Genomic DNA, 18,269 nt, shown 5'->3' on the forward strand with positions numbered 1-18,269 from the left:
CTGCCACCACCTCTTCTGCTCACTTTTCTATTCCTGCACTCTTCCCAAATGTATTTACACAAGAAGTAATTGCAATGTAATTCAACGTCATGATTTCTGGAATATGTAATACTTGGCCTTCCACTTCTGCATTTTCTCCTCTTCCAACAACTCCCCACCTGATATTTTGTTGAAATATATGAGACAATACCAGCAGGAAGTAAACATGAGGTATTTAAGGTACCTACAAGCATGCATGAAAAGATTTATTGTAACACCTCCCTCAGGGAAGGTCTTGTGAGAGTCTAAATATTGATCTTCCAGGTTTAGTCCATAAAGAGTTGCAATATTGCCTAGTTTTTTTTTTTTTTGTTTTTTGTTTTTTTAAATAATATATATATATTAATATATATATATATATATTTTTTTTTTTCTCCTAGTAAAAGACTATGGGTATTTGACCTTGCAGACAACTGGCAGAGATTTACAAACTGAATGTCTGTTGGCATCTATCGTTTTACAAGAAGCGTTTCCTTGTTAGTGGTTGTAGAGCCTTCCTAGATGCAGCTGTGGGAAGGAGGAAGAACAATCTGGTTTAACACACTTTCAGCAAACAACTAGCCAAGACTAAGAAGTTATCAGAAGAGATTGATAAAGGTTCTGGAACTATATTTGGAAGTTTTCTGAAAGAACATAATAATAATCAGCAGATAATCAGCATTTTGAAGACAGCTAAGAAGTTTGTATTCAGATTATTCTGCCTCTTATATGTTCTGCAGAAAAAGGAATTAGACTTATTATAGCACAAGGAATTTGGAAATAGCTTATTCATGGTGCCAGCTCACCTTATAGAAGATATTCAGCTGGGAAGAATAGTAGAAATAATAGAAATAACTCACTCTGTTCTCAGAAACTTAAACCATTAATGAATATTAACATTAAATGTTAAATTTCACACTTAGTGGCAGCAAAGGCATTATTAAAGTCAGGATGTAATCAAGGAAATAAATGTTTTAGAGAAAAGAAGGTGTGTAAAGGTTTACATGAAAAGAAAGCGTGTTCATGGTTAGTGACAACCTTACTAATAGTGATAATTACTTTCCACTGTAGCTGCATCTATTATTTCAACATTTTGTTGCATTTTTCTAGGGTAGTTGTGATTTCTGTCTACATTTTGCATTTGGAGAAACAGCAGCTCTCTAGTCATGCAGTACAAAAAGCATACTGCTTTTTGTGGTGCTAAAGGAAGGATGGAGTGTTATGGTCCTGAAGCCACATCTCTCTCTTTCTGTGCCTCTCTAACATACATTTTGCTGAGTGATTACAGCTTGGCCATGGCCTTGTCAGGGTGAGGAGCCAAATGTCTCTGGTTCTGAGAATGTGGCCTCTGTTAACTGATTCTCTGTCAGTATAATCCTTAAGGTAGTTCTTGTGAAGAAAAGAAGGGCAAATCTCCTTTAAAGGGGGAACTTATTTTCATGACCTGTTCCATGATATGATTACATTTTATTTAAGAACCTTTTAATTTGGATGCAGGTTTTTGATTAATAAAATGTTTAGAAGACAACATGATAGGAAAGAAAAAACAACAACAAACAAACAAACAAACAAACAAACAAAGAAATTATGGGTAGCTGAAAGGCATGAGAAGAAGTGAAGAAATAATGAAGACAATTGGTATAAATCATATTTCTATTCTGGAGAATAAGCAATACAATATAGAGAGTCTTTCAATTCTTTGTTATTGATTCAAACATAAAGTTAATTCATTGCCCCTGTATAGTTTCCACTGGGCAAAGTGCCAGTCCCAGAAAGCAAAGCCCACAAATTGCACTGTCTCTTTTCTAAATCAGATGTCATAGATGTAATGATCAAAAGATGGTCATTAGGCATACAGTTAAAATTACCTTCTCTTGCTAAAAGTCATTGATGCACTTGGAACAGCACCAAACATCGTGGGTATCATGCTGAAGGAAACACATGCGTTGCCATCTTCATATATCACCATGGCAGAAGAGAGGGCAGATACCTGTAACAGATTTATTTTTATGTTTGTTGGTCTTTGGATGCTGATGTATCATGGCAGAGTTGAGGGAATTTGCAACAAACACATTCTTCCATAGATTCAACCTCTCTTTCTACTTTGCACTGTGTCTTCTGGGAAATTGTCAATCACTGAAATTTTTAATTTCCTAAGGCAGAACTCACACCTGTCCCTGTATTGAGTGGAAGGCCTAGGCAACATTTGGTGCAAAGAAGTAGCAGACAAGTCTTGTACTGGCTGCTTGTGTTGGGGAGAATTTCAATTCGATTACACTTATGATGAGTCACTTATTTTGTAGTAAAGGTTTCTGTGAGTGTTTTATATCAAACAGTGAAAGCAGAAGATCTGGTAATCATGACTGATTATTTTATTTAGAAAGGCTGGCTTCTATTCCCTGATTTAGGGGCATGTAACTCCTTACAAGCAAAAGGAAGCTGTAAGGAGAGGGAGTGAATGAACAACATTGCTGGAGTTGCTGGGGCAGTGAATCGACAAGGCTCCTATATTCTTCATAACTGAAATGTGTTTCTTCATGTCATACAGGGATTTTGTTTTGTGTGGTCTACAAAAGTTAGCCTGATTTACTTGAAAGATATGGCGTATGATTTATTTTCTGTTAGTGTATACATACTGAGGGCTAAACTCATATCTATGTGCATGGAAATCTGGCACAGAAAATGCAGTTGCTTATGAATACTGGAGAGGGCACCAGAACGGGCTTAAAAATATGCTGGAACAGTTTCAGTTTAGCTGTGTAGTTTAGTAGATACCCTCCATACCTTCCCTCATTTTTGTTCATGAATCAGGACAAGAAGAACCTGACTCAGTGCTGTTGTCACCATTGTCCTGTCATCTGCAAAATACAGTTGGGTATGAACAGAAATGAGGTGCTTGCAGTGTGTGTGTACCAGTTTGCTACACTGACTGATTTGGTAGTTATTAAGTTTAAATTCAGATTTGCATACATGTATCTGTGCAAAAATATGGAAAATGATCTGCTAGCTCAGACACCAGCCTGGAGTTTAAGAAAAAATAATAATAATAAAAAAGAATAAAAATCATGTACAAAATAGTGCTGTTGAACAAGTGTTGGATAGGTGTGTTTTATCAGAACAAAATTTTGCATTTCACACTGCAATGAAAGCACATGAGTACTTATCATCCCTGGGTGTCAGAGAAGGTTGGGCTAACAGCTTTGAAAATAAGCAGCTTCAGTGGCCTTGGTATTGGTGGTATTTTTGGGGAAGGCAATACTGTATTGCTTTACTGGGGGAAAGGGGTTTTTGGTATGAGCTGAGAAGTCAGAATGCTATTAGTGAAGGAAAATGAAAAGGTTAAGGTTCCTTCAAGAAGAGTAGTACTAGGATGTAGAAAGATAAGTAATAATGAGGAAATAATGAGGACTGTTTAATCGGATTTGGGATTGCGTTCAATGAAAGTATCAATTTTAGTTGTTTGAATACACTTGTTGAAAACACTCTAAAGGTGTTCCCATCTCTCAAATGTACATTTTCATGCCTTAGTGTATTTAAATTTCTTTTATATATCACCTTAATAACTGTGCCAAATACTTACTTGAATATGATTTTAAAAAGCATATCTATAATTGTTTTTCCTTTGTACTTCTGACTTGTATTTAAATTTAATTTCTCTTTATTCTACTTATATATATATATTTAATTAATTTATTTATTTATTGTTCAGCAGTAACTGCATGTGCAAAACTGTGTAGAAAGAATTGGTAATAGGGAAAACTGGGCATGTTCCTGCTGGCAAATCTACCCTAGCACTGTTCTGGAATGCTCTTTTCTAACTGGCTGTATGCACGAGCAACTTGTGCAGTACTTCTACTCTTCTGATTTTAATTATCAAGTATGCCATGTGTCAGTGGACATCAGAAAAGCTGCATTATTTGAACAGTGGAAATTCTTATTTTGTAATTCATACAAAAGACACTGATGGATGAGGTATGAAAGAAGAAGAAAGCAAGAAACCAAAGTCAATCAAAATGAGACTGACTGGAAGGCAAGATCTCCTGAAGTGCCCCCATTTCAGCTTCAATTCAGCCTGTATTATGTAGATAAAGATGAATGTGAATTTTAAATTATACTTAATCTTCATTAAGGTAATTATCTCTCCTAATGAAGTATTTGCTAGGTGGTGGTTGTGCAATGGACTATGAAAACCTAAGTGAATAAAATCAATTTTATTTTTCTGACTGAATTTTCTGTCCATTAATAAACAAGGCATGGAAGGTATACTTTTTTTTTTTTTGGAATAATGTGGTGTGCTCATAGCTCTTTTAAGATTGATATCACATGGAATAATGAATGTAGACATTGTTTTTGTTTTTCTTACCTGTTATTTTGACCCAAGCAGGCTATTTCAACTTTTCCTTCCATATCTTATTCCACTTTTCCTCCCATATCTTATTCTATTTTTATATTTTTATTTTTTATTTTTTCCTGCAGATGCCAAGTAAACCTCATGCCACATTTATTTCACACCTAAATGTGTGGATTAATGGAATGGTGTATATACAGGAAGGTGTGTTTTATCCAGGCACTTGGACTATTAATCACCAGATCATGAATTAAGCTCCAGCATGCTTATTTGTCGTAATATGTGTGAAAATTGCTTATTTACTTCCATGCTGTTACAATGAATAGAAACAGACTGGTTCTAAATGGCAATGTACTGCAGTGTGAAGCAATTAACTTAGTTATGTGTGCCCTTCAGTCAGGATCATTTTTTATTAACTGTACAATCTCACAGAGACAGAGCAAAAGAAACATGGGCTGGTGAGCACCTCAGCCAGGAATGGCGGAATATAAGCATCCTCATAATAATGAAACAGAAATGTGGGCTGAGTATATAAATAAAAATAGCAATAAAAATGTCTGATGTGTGTGTAACTTTAAGAGAGACTGAGGCTGAAATTTGAAATTTTAAAATATTTATTGATGATTTCCTTTGTAGAGATTTCTGAGTTCCACAGCCCCATACTTTCAAAACCCATTTTTACCCATTAGCTGTGTATGTTCCAGGACAGGTGATTATCTCCTACTTTAAGGTCATACCATCCTGGCTATAGTGAAATTCTAATATTGAGCCAGAAGAAGTACCAAAAATATAGGCACCAAATTTAGTGTGTTAGTTTACAATTGAGAACAATCAGGCATCTAAGTCACAACAAACCTCTTGCTCCTTTCATATCCCACCAAACTCTCATGATACTTGTCATCGTATCAGTTATGTTTGCAGGCTCAGATTAAGGTTCTTCATAATTTTAAAGGCCTTTAAGAGTATATTTGTTCTGTCTTTTACTTTCAAAAGTACTACATAACTATTGTACAGAAACATGATTCCCCAGACGCATGTTACAGGAGCACAGGAAGTATCCATTATGCTAACTGTTATGGTTTTATTTACTTGTCTTTTTGTTTGTTTCTAAATCTGTCTGTCTATGTATGGTATAATTGCATGGAAACAATTGCACCAGGCAGGAGTGCAATGTGCTCAAATGCAGATGTATTATGTATAATTACACTTCTTGTAATAGTGCTTGTATTTTTTTTTCTTGTAAAGGTGGGTAGGAAGAAGGACAGGGTTGTATGAAATCATCTTTTTGCCCACTAATACAGAGTTTTGCAAAAAACTATAAAATAAAAAGAACAAACTAATTCCCTTGTCAGATGACCTATGCCTTTGTTACCTGAATAACAGAAAGTTTTAGGTCCTTTGGTTTTCCTTTAAGTGTAGGCTGAAAAGCTGCAGTGACCTGAAATTGTCTAATGAAACTCTAATAGCACAAAGTGAAATCTTGAGAATATAAGTATTCAGGTTCTTAAGATCTTAGTAGGAAAGTAATTAACAAGGAACAAAAGATGGCAAGTAATGCTCCAAGCAATGAAGCTCTGCCATATTTCAGGATTTTAAAAGCTTTCAGACATTTCTCATGTACTGCTTAAAATAATGTTAGGGAAAAAAACAACAAGCAATCACAAAGAGGTGATCTAATTTCATTATTTTTCCTTACACTTAATTGTCCTATATTCTTGAAGGCTCTAACATTCTTTTTTTTTAAGTAAAAACCTAAGAACAGAGCATGCTGAGTAAACACACTGGAGGTAGCACTAATGTTTTTTGGAAGTAAGGGTGTGTTTCCACCTGGTATAACACAGTCTCATGCTACTGAGTTTGAAGTCAGTACGGCCAGCCATGACTTTGTAACCAATGGATATTGATGCTGCCCTTGCTAGATTGACAAGAAAAAGTGTTTGTGATTAGTGAAAGGAATAATTTTAAAAACAGATTTGTGTTTGTTACTAGGTGCCAAGAGGAGGGTCTGTGTATGCAAGATGCAGTCTCTGTCCTAATGGACTTTACTCCTGGGCAGATGGAAGCAAGGGGGATGGCAAGATCTGTGAACAATGGAATTTCTTTCCTGATATATGGCACAAGCAAACTGCACTCATCTGAAACTGGCTGCATTCCAGTTTGATACAACCTGTGTAAGACATATGAAGAGGTTTAGATCCTCATTCTCACATGCTGATGAGTTGCATAAGAACAAATGAAAGAAGGTACAGAAATAGAAGCAGATAAAATAAATTAGAAGTATGGTGGTTGTTTGCACTGTGAAGGAAGAAGAGAGATATCTGGCCTACTAAAGTTGTGAAGAGCCAAGAAGATTTGGAATTGTTGACCTTTGCAGATTCAAATGTAGAATTTGGCTACCTTTGGCTGAAGAAATTATGAAGAGCTAGTCACATGATTTGATTTCTGTACAGCATAGCCCTTGGCAGCAACAAGAATAGGAATGGGCATTTGAGAATATATATATCTTAGGGTTGCTGATGAAATTTCTTATCAGCTGTTAAAAAGATTTCAAATGTTCTGTATTTTTAATTTTAAAAAGTCTTTAGATTGACAGAAACATTCTGATATGCTTACATAAGTCAGCGAGAAGATGAATTGAAATACAACTTAATTGATGCTGCTTTGTTTTTCCTACGCATTTGTGGCATCTCAGGTGGTCATTGATGCATCTCACTAATTCTTTTTGTATATGATACCTTAAAGTTAGCACAAATGATGACTACAGTAGTGGTTGCTCTGCAAATACAATTAAATACTTAGTTTCAGTGTTGCCTTTTCATTATGTGTCACCTGCCATTTAAAGTTTTTTTGGATACTGGAATCTTTTTAAAAACACTGCTTCACAATACCTGACTAAATATAGTCTTATCCCAAGCTCAAATACAGGAGTAAGAGCTGGTTCTCCAGATGACATTATTTCCAAGACAGCTGTCAAAATCAGCCTATTCAAATATTAAAAGTGCCCTTATTACCTGTCTGTCAAGAACAGATAGCTGATTCTGTCATAGCTGAAAATTATTTTCTTCTCCTTCACAACCCTTTTGATGTCTCAGGATCAGAAAATCAAAGCTACTAAAACCTTTTGAAACCCTTCGAGAAGTGCACTGTGGTACTCCAGCCCCTGTCATAAATTCCCCTATGATCACGGCTGTCTGCACACCTTCTGGGGGAAAGGAAGAACATGAAATGGTGGTAGGAGTAGTACGCAATGCTATGGTACCTACCTTTGAACCTGGAACAAGATGTGGGCTATGACACCTCTCCCTTTTATATATGGAGAGAAATTTTTAATGTGGAAGCAAAAGTAGCTTTGGTGCACCTTTTCCATGTCTATAACATGAATGAGATCAATCAGTTGCACAGGTTGCCCAGAGAACTTGTTGAGTCTCCCTCCTTTGAGATCTTCAAAAGCCATCAGGACATGGTCATAGGCAACCTGCTGTAGGCAGCCCTGCTTGAGCAGGGTGTTAGACCTGATGACCACCAGAGGTCCCTTCCAACTTCAACCATGCTGTAATTCTGTGACTCCATTATTATTTTTCATATTTCCTCTCAGAGATTTCATCTGAAGCTGTCAATCAAGTAGTTTTCATAACAAGTAAGTAGTTTCCTAGAAGAAGCTGCTGGTAGTACTAGAAAGGATAAGGATACTTTTGTGTGGTAACAGAGCCTGTAGTTCCCAAAGGACTTTTTAATCATAGCTGGGCAGATTGTAAAAGTTTAAGTTATTACAGACTTCCCTACTCATGCCTGAGGAACAGGTGAGAGCTGTGCTGCTTGAAGGGCTTTACATGTCCTGAAAGCCCCTCGCAGAGCGAAGGGGATCATGAAAATCCCACTGTCTTCTTGCAAAAAGCCACCTGATAGGCTATCACCAAGATGCCAGAAGCCTGTCTGTGGGACCAACATCAGGAAGATGTCAGAAATGGCTGGCTAATGACTTCTGTTATGCAGCCCTTGGTCTGACATACTTGTCTTTTATATTTTTCTGGTAACAGGATCATATTCAACCAAATCCCCTTGTTCTTTTCTGTAGATTTATTTATTTAATTATTTATTTATGGCAAAGGAAGATAGATCTACATTGTTGTCTGAAATCCCCATCTCAAAGGCACATTAGTAAGTGCATGGACCTAGGTCTTCAATTACAGTCAGAAACTAAATATCTCTAAGGAGTCTAAGAGTTTTACCACTAGTTTTTTAGTAATTACCACTAGTTTTAGTTTTGTTGAACTTTGCTGAAGGCTTTTTTTTCTACCTACAGTTAAAATCTGAAGACTGCTAATTGTTCTCCCTTTAATTTTGCCTTCAAATACAGCCTTGCAGCTTTCAAAACTGTTATAGCCATTATCTCAATGTGTGTTGAATACTGTGGACACATTTTTGTCTGGACTTTTATGGTTACCTGAGCACTGATGCCTTGAAACGCCTCTTGGAATGAAGATTCTGTATGAATCTAAAAAGTTTATCCATCTCTTCCAGTATTTGAGATAGGGCATTTCATAGACTTTCTTTCCAAAGTATTTTGGACTGTCTATATTGCAGAGTTTAATAAGGTCTTGTCTTCCTGTGCTTCCTTCCTCAGCTACATCAGTAGAGAAGACTATGGGATGCTGTTTTTTCTTTTCATTAGTGTAGCAGTTGTTAGTGCTATCTTATTTGCATTTTTCAGATATTTATGACCAAAAACCAATGCAGACACATATACAATTAGTATTTTCTGAACTATGTGCTAGGAAAATGAAGTACATGTTAATGATACTTAAAATCTCAAGAGCAGTTCTGTTCAAAATCTTCAGATCAAAAGAATTTGTTCTTTCTTTTAATATGTAAAATCTTACCAAGGTTATTTCTATGCAGTCTTTATTTTGACTTAGTATGTAAGGAAAGAATAATAAAAAAATAGTGTTTGCTCTCTTAAAATTTCTTTACTATTATATGCATCAGTATGTTTTATCAGTACTTTTGTTTTGTCTTTGAATAAATAATTCCAATTATTATTAACTTTGTAAATTAATCTCTAAACAAGCTACTTTTTTTTTTTTTTTCTCTATTAGTTAAGACAACAGATTAAAAATTCAGTGTTACCTGCAGTTGAAGTATGTTGCATTTCCATGAAGATGGCTTTTGTGTGTTTTATGCTATGTATTACCAGTTACTGTGTTTTTTGATCATCTTGCTGATGGGTGATAGAAAGCCTATGTCTTTTTAGGATGGCCTACTTCACTAGCTGATTTTTGAACTTGTCCTGGCCTCTGAACACACATTCTCAGCCAAAGCTTTTGGAGCTTTGTGTACTTGTGTACTTCAGATTGCTGAAGTACACAACCTGAACTTGCATACTTGTGTACTTCAGGTGTACTTGTGTACTTCAGGTTGCTATTTTTTTTTTTTATTTAGGAGCCTAGATACAATTTTCTAACTCTCTGGGCTGTCCTGTGCATCAGAAAATAAAGAAAAAGCATATTAAGTATGAAAAACATGTAATAATAAACCCAAGAGAACTTGGGCCTTTTTATTTAGTTAGTCCCCTGTGAAATAAATCCATCAACAGATATGGGCATGTTTACTGTCACTAACTAAATGATGAAAGATATGCGTCCAGCCTAGTTTGTGTCCTTAAAATCATACTTCATCTTATGATAAAAAAAAAAAAGACTTTTTCCAACAGCCAACACCGTTTCCCTGAAATGTTCTCTACAATTAAATCCATCATTGGTCACAGTGAAAGGGAGGACTTGGGAATAGATAAACCTGGTGCATGAAGGAAAGCCATTCTGAAGTTCTTACTGCCTCAGGTTTTTTTACATTTGATGTAGAAAAATAGCTTCTTCAAGAGTAGAGTTACCTGACTTATTGAGGATATCGCTGCAGTAGGAAATATGCCTTAAGAGTGCCACCTTCTTTCCATTGTCCGCAAAAGAAGTTGACAACAGGTTTAGGTGCAGACTTCTGTATTTTAGACACTGAAACTTGGACAGGTAAGTCAATTACACCCTTTCTTCAGTTATCTCATGGATGCTTATATGCAGCTTCTTCCGTGAGCGAGAACTTGATGATGAAGTCTGACTGCCCATCTTTCTCACTCATGAAACAGAGTTTTACAATGAATTCTTGGATTTTGGAGATATTTTGGAAAAATTATGAAAAAATAGGTGGGTACAGGTTTACTGTGCAGGTCATGCAATTGTCCTAGAAACTGCCTGTGCTTAACGGGCATACAAATGTTCAATGTCTGGTGACTTTTCTTTAATATTTAAAACCCGTTTAATGTAATATATTTAATACTTAAAAACTGTTTGTAGTAAGGTGATTTCCTCTTGGTATTTTGAAGTTGACTATGATAGATTGGAAGACTATAGTAGCTTGGTTTTGTGATAATTTAAAGGATATAGATTTTTTATGTTGCATAAATAATTATGCACAAGTTAGTGGTAGTCTAAATCTGGTCAACTGTCACGGGTAGCAAAGTAAGACCCACTATAAAAGAGCATTATCAATTCTGTGCTGAGAAAGTTACAGTCAGTGGGATGTCTAGAAGTTAGCATACAGTCAGCCTCAAAAAGAACACACTTAATACAATATATATATAAATGGAAACACTAGGTCTTGGTAAATGTGCCTAGATGAGAAATGTGCAGCTGTGCATATATTTAGTCCAAAAGCACACCATTCTGTTTCATAGAGATTGAAAGTTCACATGCTGAGGATTTTGATGTATCAGATCTCTGTCTGATCCCAGACTGTCTTTGAAATCTGGGTGAGAATATTTACATTTCAGTAAGAGTATTTGATGAAGAAAAATTGTAAAATCTGTTGCACTTCAAATTTCTATGCATTTATTTCATTTTATCAGAAGGTCAGTATGTTCCTCCAACTTGAGTTCTGCTTGATAGAGTATATTTTGATGATAGAGAACTTGGCCAACAGGGTAACCTTTGTTACCCCCTTTTTAACATCTTTCAATAGAACTAAGAAAATTTCTATCATATTGCAACATCCAACTGCAATAATTGTGCTTCTTCCAGTTGTGTCTATGAATCATTTTACACGTTCAGGTTAAAAAGAGCTTCAAAATTACTTTTCCACCATTTGATGGAAAAGATTTCTTCTCTTTTTGATTCCAAAGTGATGTCTGTCACTTTCCTTATCAAAGGAGGCTCCTTTGACACAGAAAGCCCTTAAGATGAGGATGGGAAGAACTTACATCAATGGCTCCTCATTTAAACTGAATGGAGTATGAAGTCAAGAATACCAGTATTTCTTCTGACAGTAGTGTTAGGTGAGAGCAAGGAAGAGTAATGTGCTACTAAACTTGGCAAGATTGTTGCCTAGCTGACAATGTCTGTAAAGTGTTCAGGGACTGGCAGAAGGGTGAAGTTGTTAGGGACCACTTGTAATAAGCAAAGGTCTGCACTCATTAGAGCTGCATGAGGGATCAGAAGACAAAGCATCTCAGAGTTTTTTTTTGACAAAGTGAACAACAACAGAGGTAATGGAGGCTTGAAACAGGGACTTGATGTCAAAATACAAAAACTTAAAAAGCCATATATCATTCAGGACAGAGAGACAATTATATGATTTGGTCTTCCTTTCAAGCATCGTCTCATTCATCTGCTGCCTTATCCTAAAAAATAAATGCAAATGTTGCCTCTGACAGAGCTGTCGTCATTTCAAATACTTCCATACAAAAGACTGCTGATCTTTGCTTTTTCCTTCCTACTTTTTTTTTTTTTTTGGCCTCATGAGTAATATGTATGCAGAATTCTGCTTAGACTTTAAAGTCTCCTTTTTCCTTTCCCCCCTTTTATTGCTGAGTTTGACACTATGTTGCATGGAATATCCCTTTGGTTGGTTTAGGTCAGCTGCCCTGGTGATATCCCCTCCACAGCTCTTGCCCACTCCCAGCCTGCTAACTCTGGATATGGGGTTGAAGAGAGTCCTGATGCCATGCCAGCACTGCTCAGTACAACACTGGTATCACACCAGTGTTGTTCTAGCTAGAAGTACAGAGCACAGCATTGTGTGGGCTGCTGTGGGGAAAGAACTGCATCCCAGATAGACCCAGTACAGCATACAAAGGATGAAATATTTTTGCAAGTCCTGTCCATATTCATTCAAGGGGTCTGAAAGTATGAAGGTAGAGGCTGTCAGTAGCTATGGTTGAGGTGATGCACATACGAACACAGGACAGCAAAGTCTGCAAGGTATGCTGTGGACACTACACAAGCAGAATGCCTGTTGTGGGCTTGTTGTAGATGAAGAAACCTGGTACCTGTTGGAGTCAGAGTGGTGGGCTGACCATGGCTGGCAGCCAGGTACCCACTCAGCCACTCTTTCACTCCTGCTCCTCAGCAGGACAGGAAGAGAAAATAAGGTGAAACATCCTGTGAGTTGAGATAAGGACAGGGAAATAACTCACATGTTACTGTCATGAGCAAAACATGGCTTGGGGGAGCATTAATTTAATCTGTTGCCAGTTAAAACTGGCTGAAGCAGTGAAAACTAAAAGGAAACTAAACACACCTTCTTCCCATGCTCCTTCTTCTACCTAGGGACTACAGTCACTCCATAACACTCTGTTTCTGCTGCTCCTTCATCCTCACTCTCTCCCTCTGCTTCTGCATGGGTTCTTTCCCATGAGATGCAGTTCTTGAAGAACTGATCCCGCATGAATCCCTCATGGTTTGCAGCTCCTGCCAGACCTCCTGCTCTAGCATGGGATCCTGTCAATGGGCTGGAGTTCCAGTCAGGAGGCTGCTCTGTGTAGGCTCCTCCATGGGCTGCAGCTCCGGCCCGGGGCCTGCTCCTGCAGGGGCTCTCCATGGGCCGCAGCCTCCTCCAGGGCACATCCAACTGCTCCACCGGGGGCTCCTCCACCCATGGGGGGGCTGCAGCATGGAGATCTGCTCCATGTGGGACCCATGGGCTGCAGGGGGACAGCCTGCTCCACCAGGGGCCTCTCCATAGGCCGCATGGGAACTTGTGCTGCCTGCCTGGAGCACCTCCTGCCCTCCTGCTGCACTGCCCATGGGGGCTGCAGGGCTGGCCCTCACTCCTCTCTCCCAGCTGCTGTTGCCCAGCACTTCTTTCCCTTCCTTAATTCTACTCTTCCAGAGGCTCACCCAGTGTTGCTCATGGCTCAGCTCTGGCCAGCAGCAGGTCCCTTTTGGAGCAGCTGGAGCTGGGTCTGCTCTGACATGGGGCAGCTGAAAGGTTCTGCTCACAGAGGCTGCCTCTGAAGCCCCTTGCTACCAAGCCCTTGCCATGCAAACCCTGCATGGTGTAGTGTACCATGTGGGTACACTGGGTACACTGACTGCTTCTGTGCCCTTATGAAGATGAACTGTGTTAAGTACAAATCCTGCATTCCATAAGTATCCTTTTGTCTTGATTGTGAATGACATTACAAGCCAATTTCAGGGGGGACAGCTGATACTGTGATATTGAAATCATATATTTATTTATTTATTTATTTATTTATTTATTTATATATTTTAACTAAAAATGTCACCTACATGTATATTTGCCTAGCTCAGCTTGAAATGAAGCGGATCATTTCTTACATATAAATTTTCCCATTTAAGTTGCTATGTGAAGTTGAGGATGAAATTAAGAACCTTTTGGCAATTATGCAATATAAACATAACCGTATCTGAGAGATAAGTTCAAATTATTTCTAAAGTGCATTAATGGAAAAATTACTTTTTTTTTTTTTTTTTTTTTTTGGTGGATATTGATTATGATGTGGCTAGAAGTCAATTTAATAGTAATCATTGTTAAAGTAATGGATTTACTTTAGGTAAATCTGGAATCTTGTGTGCAACCTTCCTCTTCATTATTGCAGGCTTAATGTATTAAATTATTTTTTATCTATGCAACGGTATTCGTTACATGTAAAGCTTCCATTTCAGTGATGAATGCCTCATACAAATTTGAAAAATAGGTTAAAAATGCAGAGAAGGTTAAAATTAAACATATTTTTTCTCCCTATTTCTATTTTTCTTTCTCAGCATTTTCTCACTTTCAACTGTTTCAACTTTTTGACTGAAATAGTCATATAGCTCATACTTGGACTTTTTAATTTTTTTATTCCCCCCCCCCCCCATTTATTCATTCATTTATTTATTTATTTTCTGTTAGATTTAAGCCATGGGAATAGTATCATAAATTGCAGCAGTGCAATATTTAGTGTGAAGCACTGATGGCATTTAATTTCTTAGAAAACTGTTTAAGCCTCATTTAAGGAGTAAACATTATTGATCAGGTTAGACTGATCCTGCATATAAGTAAAGGCAGTATTTCTATGCTATTCATCAAACACTGCCATTTACAAATCATAAATTCATGGGAATTGTATTGTTATTTATGTAGAAGTATCATGGTGTTCCAATAAAGGGATTAAAGTTTGTAACTTCCCAAATGCTTGTAGGTGTGAAGATGGTCAGGATAAATCTGGGGGCTATCCTTCAAGAGGCTGTGGAATATCCCAGCTCTGGGCTGTTCCTCTCCTTTGACAGCATTTCTCCTGCACAGGGGTCATGGGCTTCATTTTTCAGGTGCATATGGGCACAGGAAGCATTACCTCATTGCTCTGGTTTGGCATTGGATGGTGTATACTCAGATATCCTTCCTCTCAAAAAGGGACAAAAAATTTAGTTTCAGAATGTCACTGACTTAGTAGAGAGGCCACAGGATAAGATATTTGGTATCTTAATGAGAGGGGAAAAGAGCAGGTGAGAAACACTGTGTCATCCATTTCTATTTATACAGATATGCGACAATGAATTCAGAGAAAAGTCAAGCTACGTTACCTACTGAGATTTGATAAACATTTTGAAATGAACTTTTTTCTTGCATTTACCAACCACTGTCAGAGATAAGCAGACCTCAGACAGATGTTTTGCTGTTCACCTGAATCAAAACCAAATTAAGCTGAAGGATGTACTTGGTTGGATTCATTTGAGTGACAAGCAGCTTTGTTATAAATATGAAATGGTGCAGCAGAGATGAACACGGTATTCAAATAGAACATTGATTATAGAGAACTACAGCATTTCCTTGTCATTTCCTGACTGATACTTCATGTTGCTTCTGGTCTGCTGTGTAGCTGACAAAATGCACCTGCAACATACTGCACTGATTGAGAATGGGGATAAGTCACATTAGTTCGAGTACTGTGACTTTCTTCAAAATGATGCTCTGTGTGATATTTAATCCTTCCTGCATCCCCAGCTGTAGCCTTGGAGAGAGTACAAGTAGTCTGGGTGGAGGTTGTCCTCAGCTCTTCAGCAGGGCATGGGCCGGTCCCAGAGTTCCCAGTCTTGGCTGCGTCGGTGGTGTTCTTAAGGGTAGGTGAATAGGGTAAGTACAGACAAAGGTGGGTTATGTGATCATGGAGGAAACTGGGAGTTTGCTTGAAGATGTGCAGAATGTATCCAACAAAGGCAGGAAGCTAGGAAGGTGCAAGGACTGACATGCCATTGACACACCTTCAGGCACACTGAATAAAAGTCTGAAGTCATAGAGAAATAGTTTTCATGAATTGGAGCCTTTCTTATGTGTTTATTTTCTTTTCTTCAAAGCTGGACATCTCCTTTTTAAAATGTCATTGATGGTTTTTATTTTCCTATTCTGAATACAGGCCACGTTTATTTATTTATTTTTAGGGCAGAAGAAGAGGAGAAGCTGGGAAAACTGACATTCTAGACAGACAAAAAGTTGGACTCTGCCAGCTTCTTGCTGTGCTCTGTTAACAGCTGCCTAGGCGCAGGGCTCTTCTCTTGCAAGTCCTCTGCAGGTACAGAACCGACAGTTCTGTGTGCTAAATGCTTGGAGCATTTATTACTTTGTCCTTCTCTATGTTCAATTAAACCTGCATCTCATTATATAGCTACCTACTGTGTTCTGTTCACATATTGGCCAAAATCTGCTCTTCAAATCTCCTAATTGAGGAAGTTTGCATGAAAACAACTGGTGAGTACAGTTCTCCCCTTTCTGGACTAAGGCCAGGGCTCAGCAGTCTCAGTCAGGGCTTCTGCTGTGCCTTGAAACCCTAGTGCATGCTCCCGGATTGATAATAAGTATGCTGAACACCACCAGACCAAGTTCATCTGCTGCTGAGGAGAAGAGCTGCACTGGTGATGGATCTGACCCTGCAGTTTTCAGTTCAAGTGATCCATCAGTTTAACCTTCTATTTTTCAAGAACCTTTCCTCACTTGTAGCACCACTGAGCAAGGAGTTACAGTGAGTTTCTACAAATCATTCTGACTGTTTACTTGGGAAGGCAGGGGAAGCTTGACAGCTCTGACAAAATACTTCTGTGGATAAAATGCATGGGGGCTGTGGGGGACACAACAGAAACCATCTTTCCAAACAATCAATGTTTGTCAGCAACCTTAACCTCTTGTGCTAATCCTCTCCTTTTGGCCAGAATTTGATACAGAAGGCGGGGGGGGGGGCGGGGGAGAATCAAAGCAGATCTATGCAGTGGAAAAACTTCACCTTCCTTCTCCCAAGTCTGTTGGAACACAAAGGTCTACCTAAAGTAACATGGCTAAAAAAGCCTCTGGTGTAGAAGAGTTATTTCTGAAAATGGGTCTGCACATTTGCTGTAGCCAATTTACAGTCAGATTAGGGATTTTAATCTGCTTCTGAAATAAATTTTTGCTAGAAATCTGAATGCTTACCTGTGGTTCTGCAGTAAAGTTTATCAACCAGCAAAACAACTAATATTGTTTTTGTTTGAGGGATGTTCCAGGTGTTTGATTGTTAACATTGCACATGGTGTAAACTCATTAAAGCTCAAATCTCAGAAACACTTTTTTAAGCAAATATTCAAGAGTCCAAATATTTCTGAGAAATCTTAGTTGACTAACAGAATTTCAGTTCCTTGATATTAATTTGATACAAAAAATAAGAGTATTAACTCTTCATTTTGATATACCTTGCTATTAAAATCCAGTATTCTTAAAAGAATAACCTTAATTTCATATGGCTTTGATCTTTGCTTCTTTGAGTGCCTCACACAATCTGTATTTGAGAACACTGCTGGAAGAGAACACCACTGGGTGAAAAAAATACAATGTAATGATTGTTTTAAAATTAGAATTTTCATAATATTTGCAATATTCATGTATTTTTTTAAAGTTTTAAATATTTGAGTGGCTTTCATGTGAGATTTGCTTTAATATCACAATTAATCAATTTGTATATGTGTGGGGAACTGCTGTACGAACTTAACTGCTGTGTGAAGTTCATTCAGGTATTGATGAAAAAATGCTGTTCCCTATTCAAATGGCAAGAGTAGAAATATATATTTTGGATAGTGTAAGAAATAGAGGAGCAGCAGCTCTTAAATCAATGTTGAAATTCTGTCTTGGAGCTGCAGTCAGCTATTTTGATTGGATTTCTTTATAAACAGCATAGGAACAGTTTTGAACTGTAGCCGCATAGAAAAAGTGTTAATTAGCTAAGGATAATTTTGCATATTCCAAGTGGTCACGTGTTTGAATGTTTTATGAAATATATTTTTTTTCCTATTGGAAAGCATATGGATTTTCAGAAGGAATTATGAATTCTTCACTTTTTCTTTCACCTGTTTTTATTCCTTCTCTCAAACCAGGTCACTTCTGCTGTGTGAAATCAGAGGCATTTTCACTGTTGATCTTTACTGTAAGATAAGTCCTTATGTGCATACAAGTTTAAAAATGTTTTTTTTTTTTTTTTTTTTTTTTTTCCTGCTGTAAATAATCCGTATATCTGATATTTGTGAAATTTCTGCAAAAAGTGAATGAAGTGCATTTGCATAACAACCAACTCAACTATGTACGTTAAAATCTATTCATTGTATGTTTATTGAAA

The 18,269-nt window shown here is 37.5% G+C and overlaps 1 long non-coding RNA gene across 1 annotated transcript; it reads right to left on the reverse strand.

Moving 5' to 3' along the window:
- Nucleotides 1-410: 410 nt before the first annotated feature.
- LOC137848211 (uncharacterized) lies at nucleotides 411-2,418 on the reverse strand. The gene is made up of 3 exons (XR_011091221.1): nucleotides 2,190-2,418; nucleotides 1,887-2,008; nucleotides 411-546 (listed from the first exon to the last, which is right to left on the reverse strand). It is a non-coding gene; the product is annotated as an uncharacterized lncRNA (long non-coding RNA).
- Nucleotides 2,419-18,269: the final 15,851 nt, after the last annotated feature.

This window comes from Anas acuta, chromosome Z (genome assembly GCF_963932015.1).
Source record: "Anas acuta chromosome Z, bAnaAcu1.1, whole genome shotgun sequence".
NCBI lineage: Eukaryota > Metazoa > Chordata > Aves > Anseriformes > Anatidae > Anas > Anas acuta.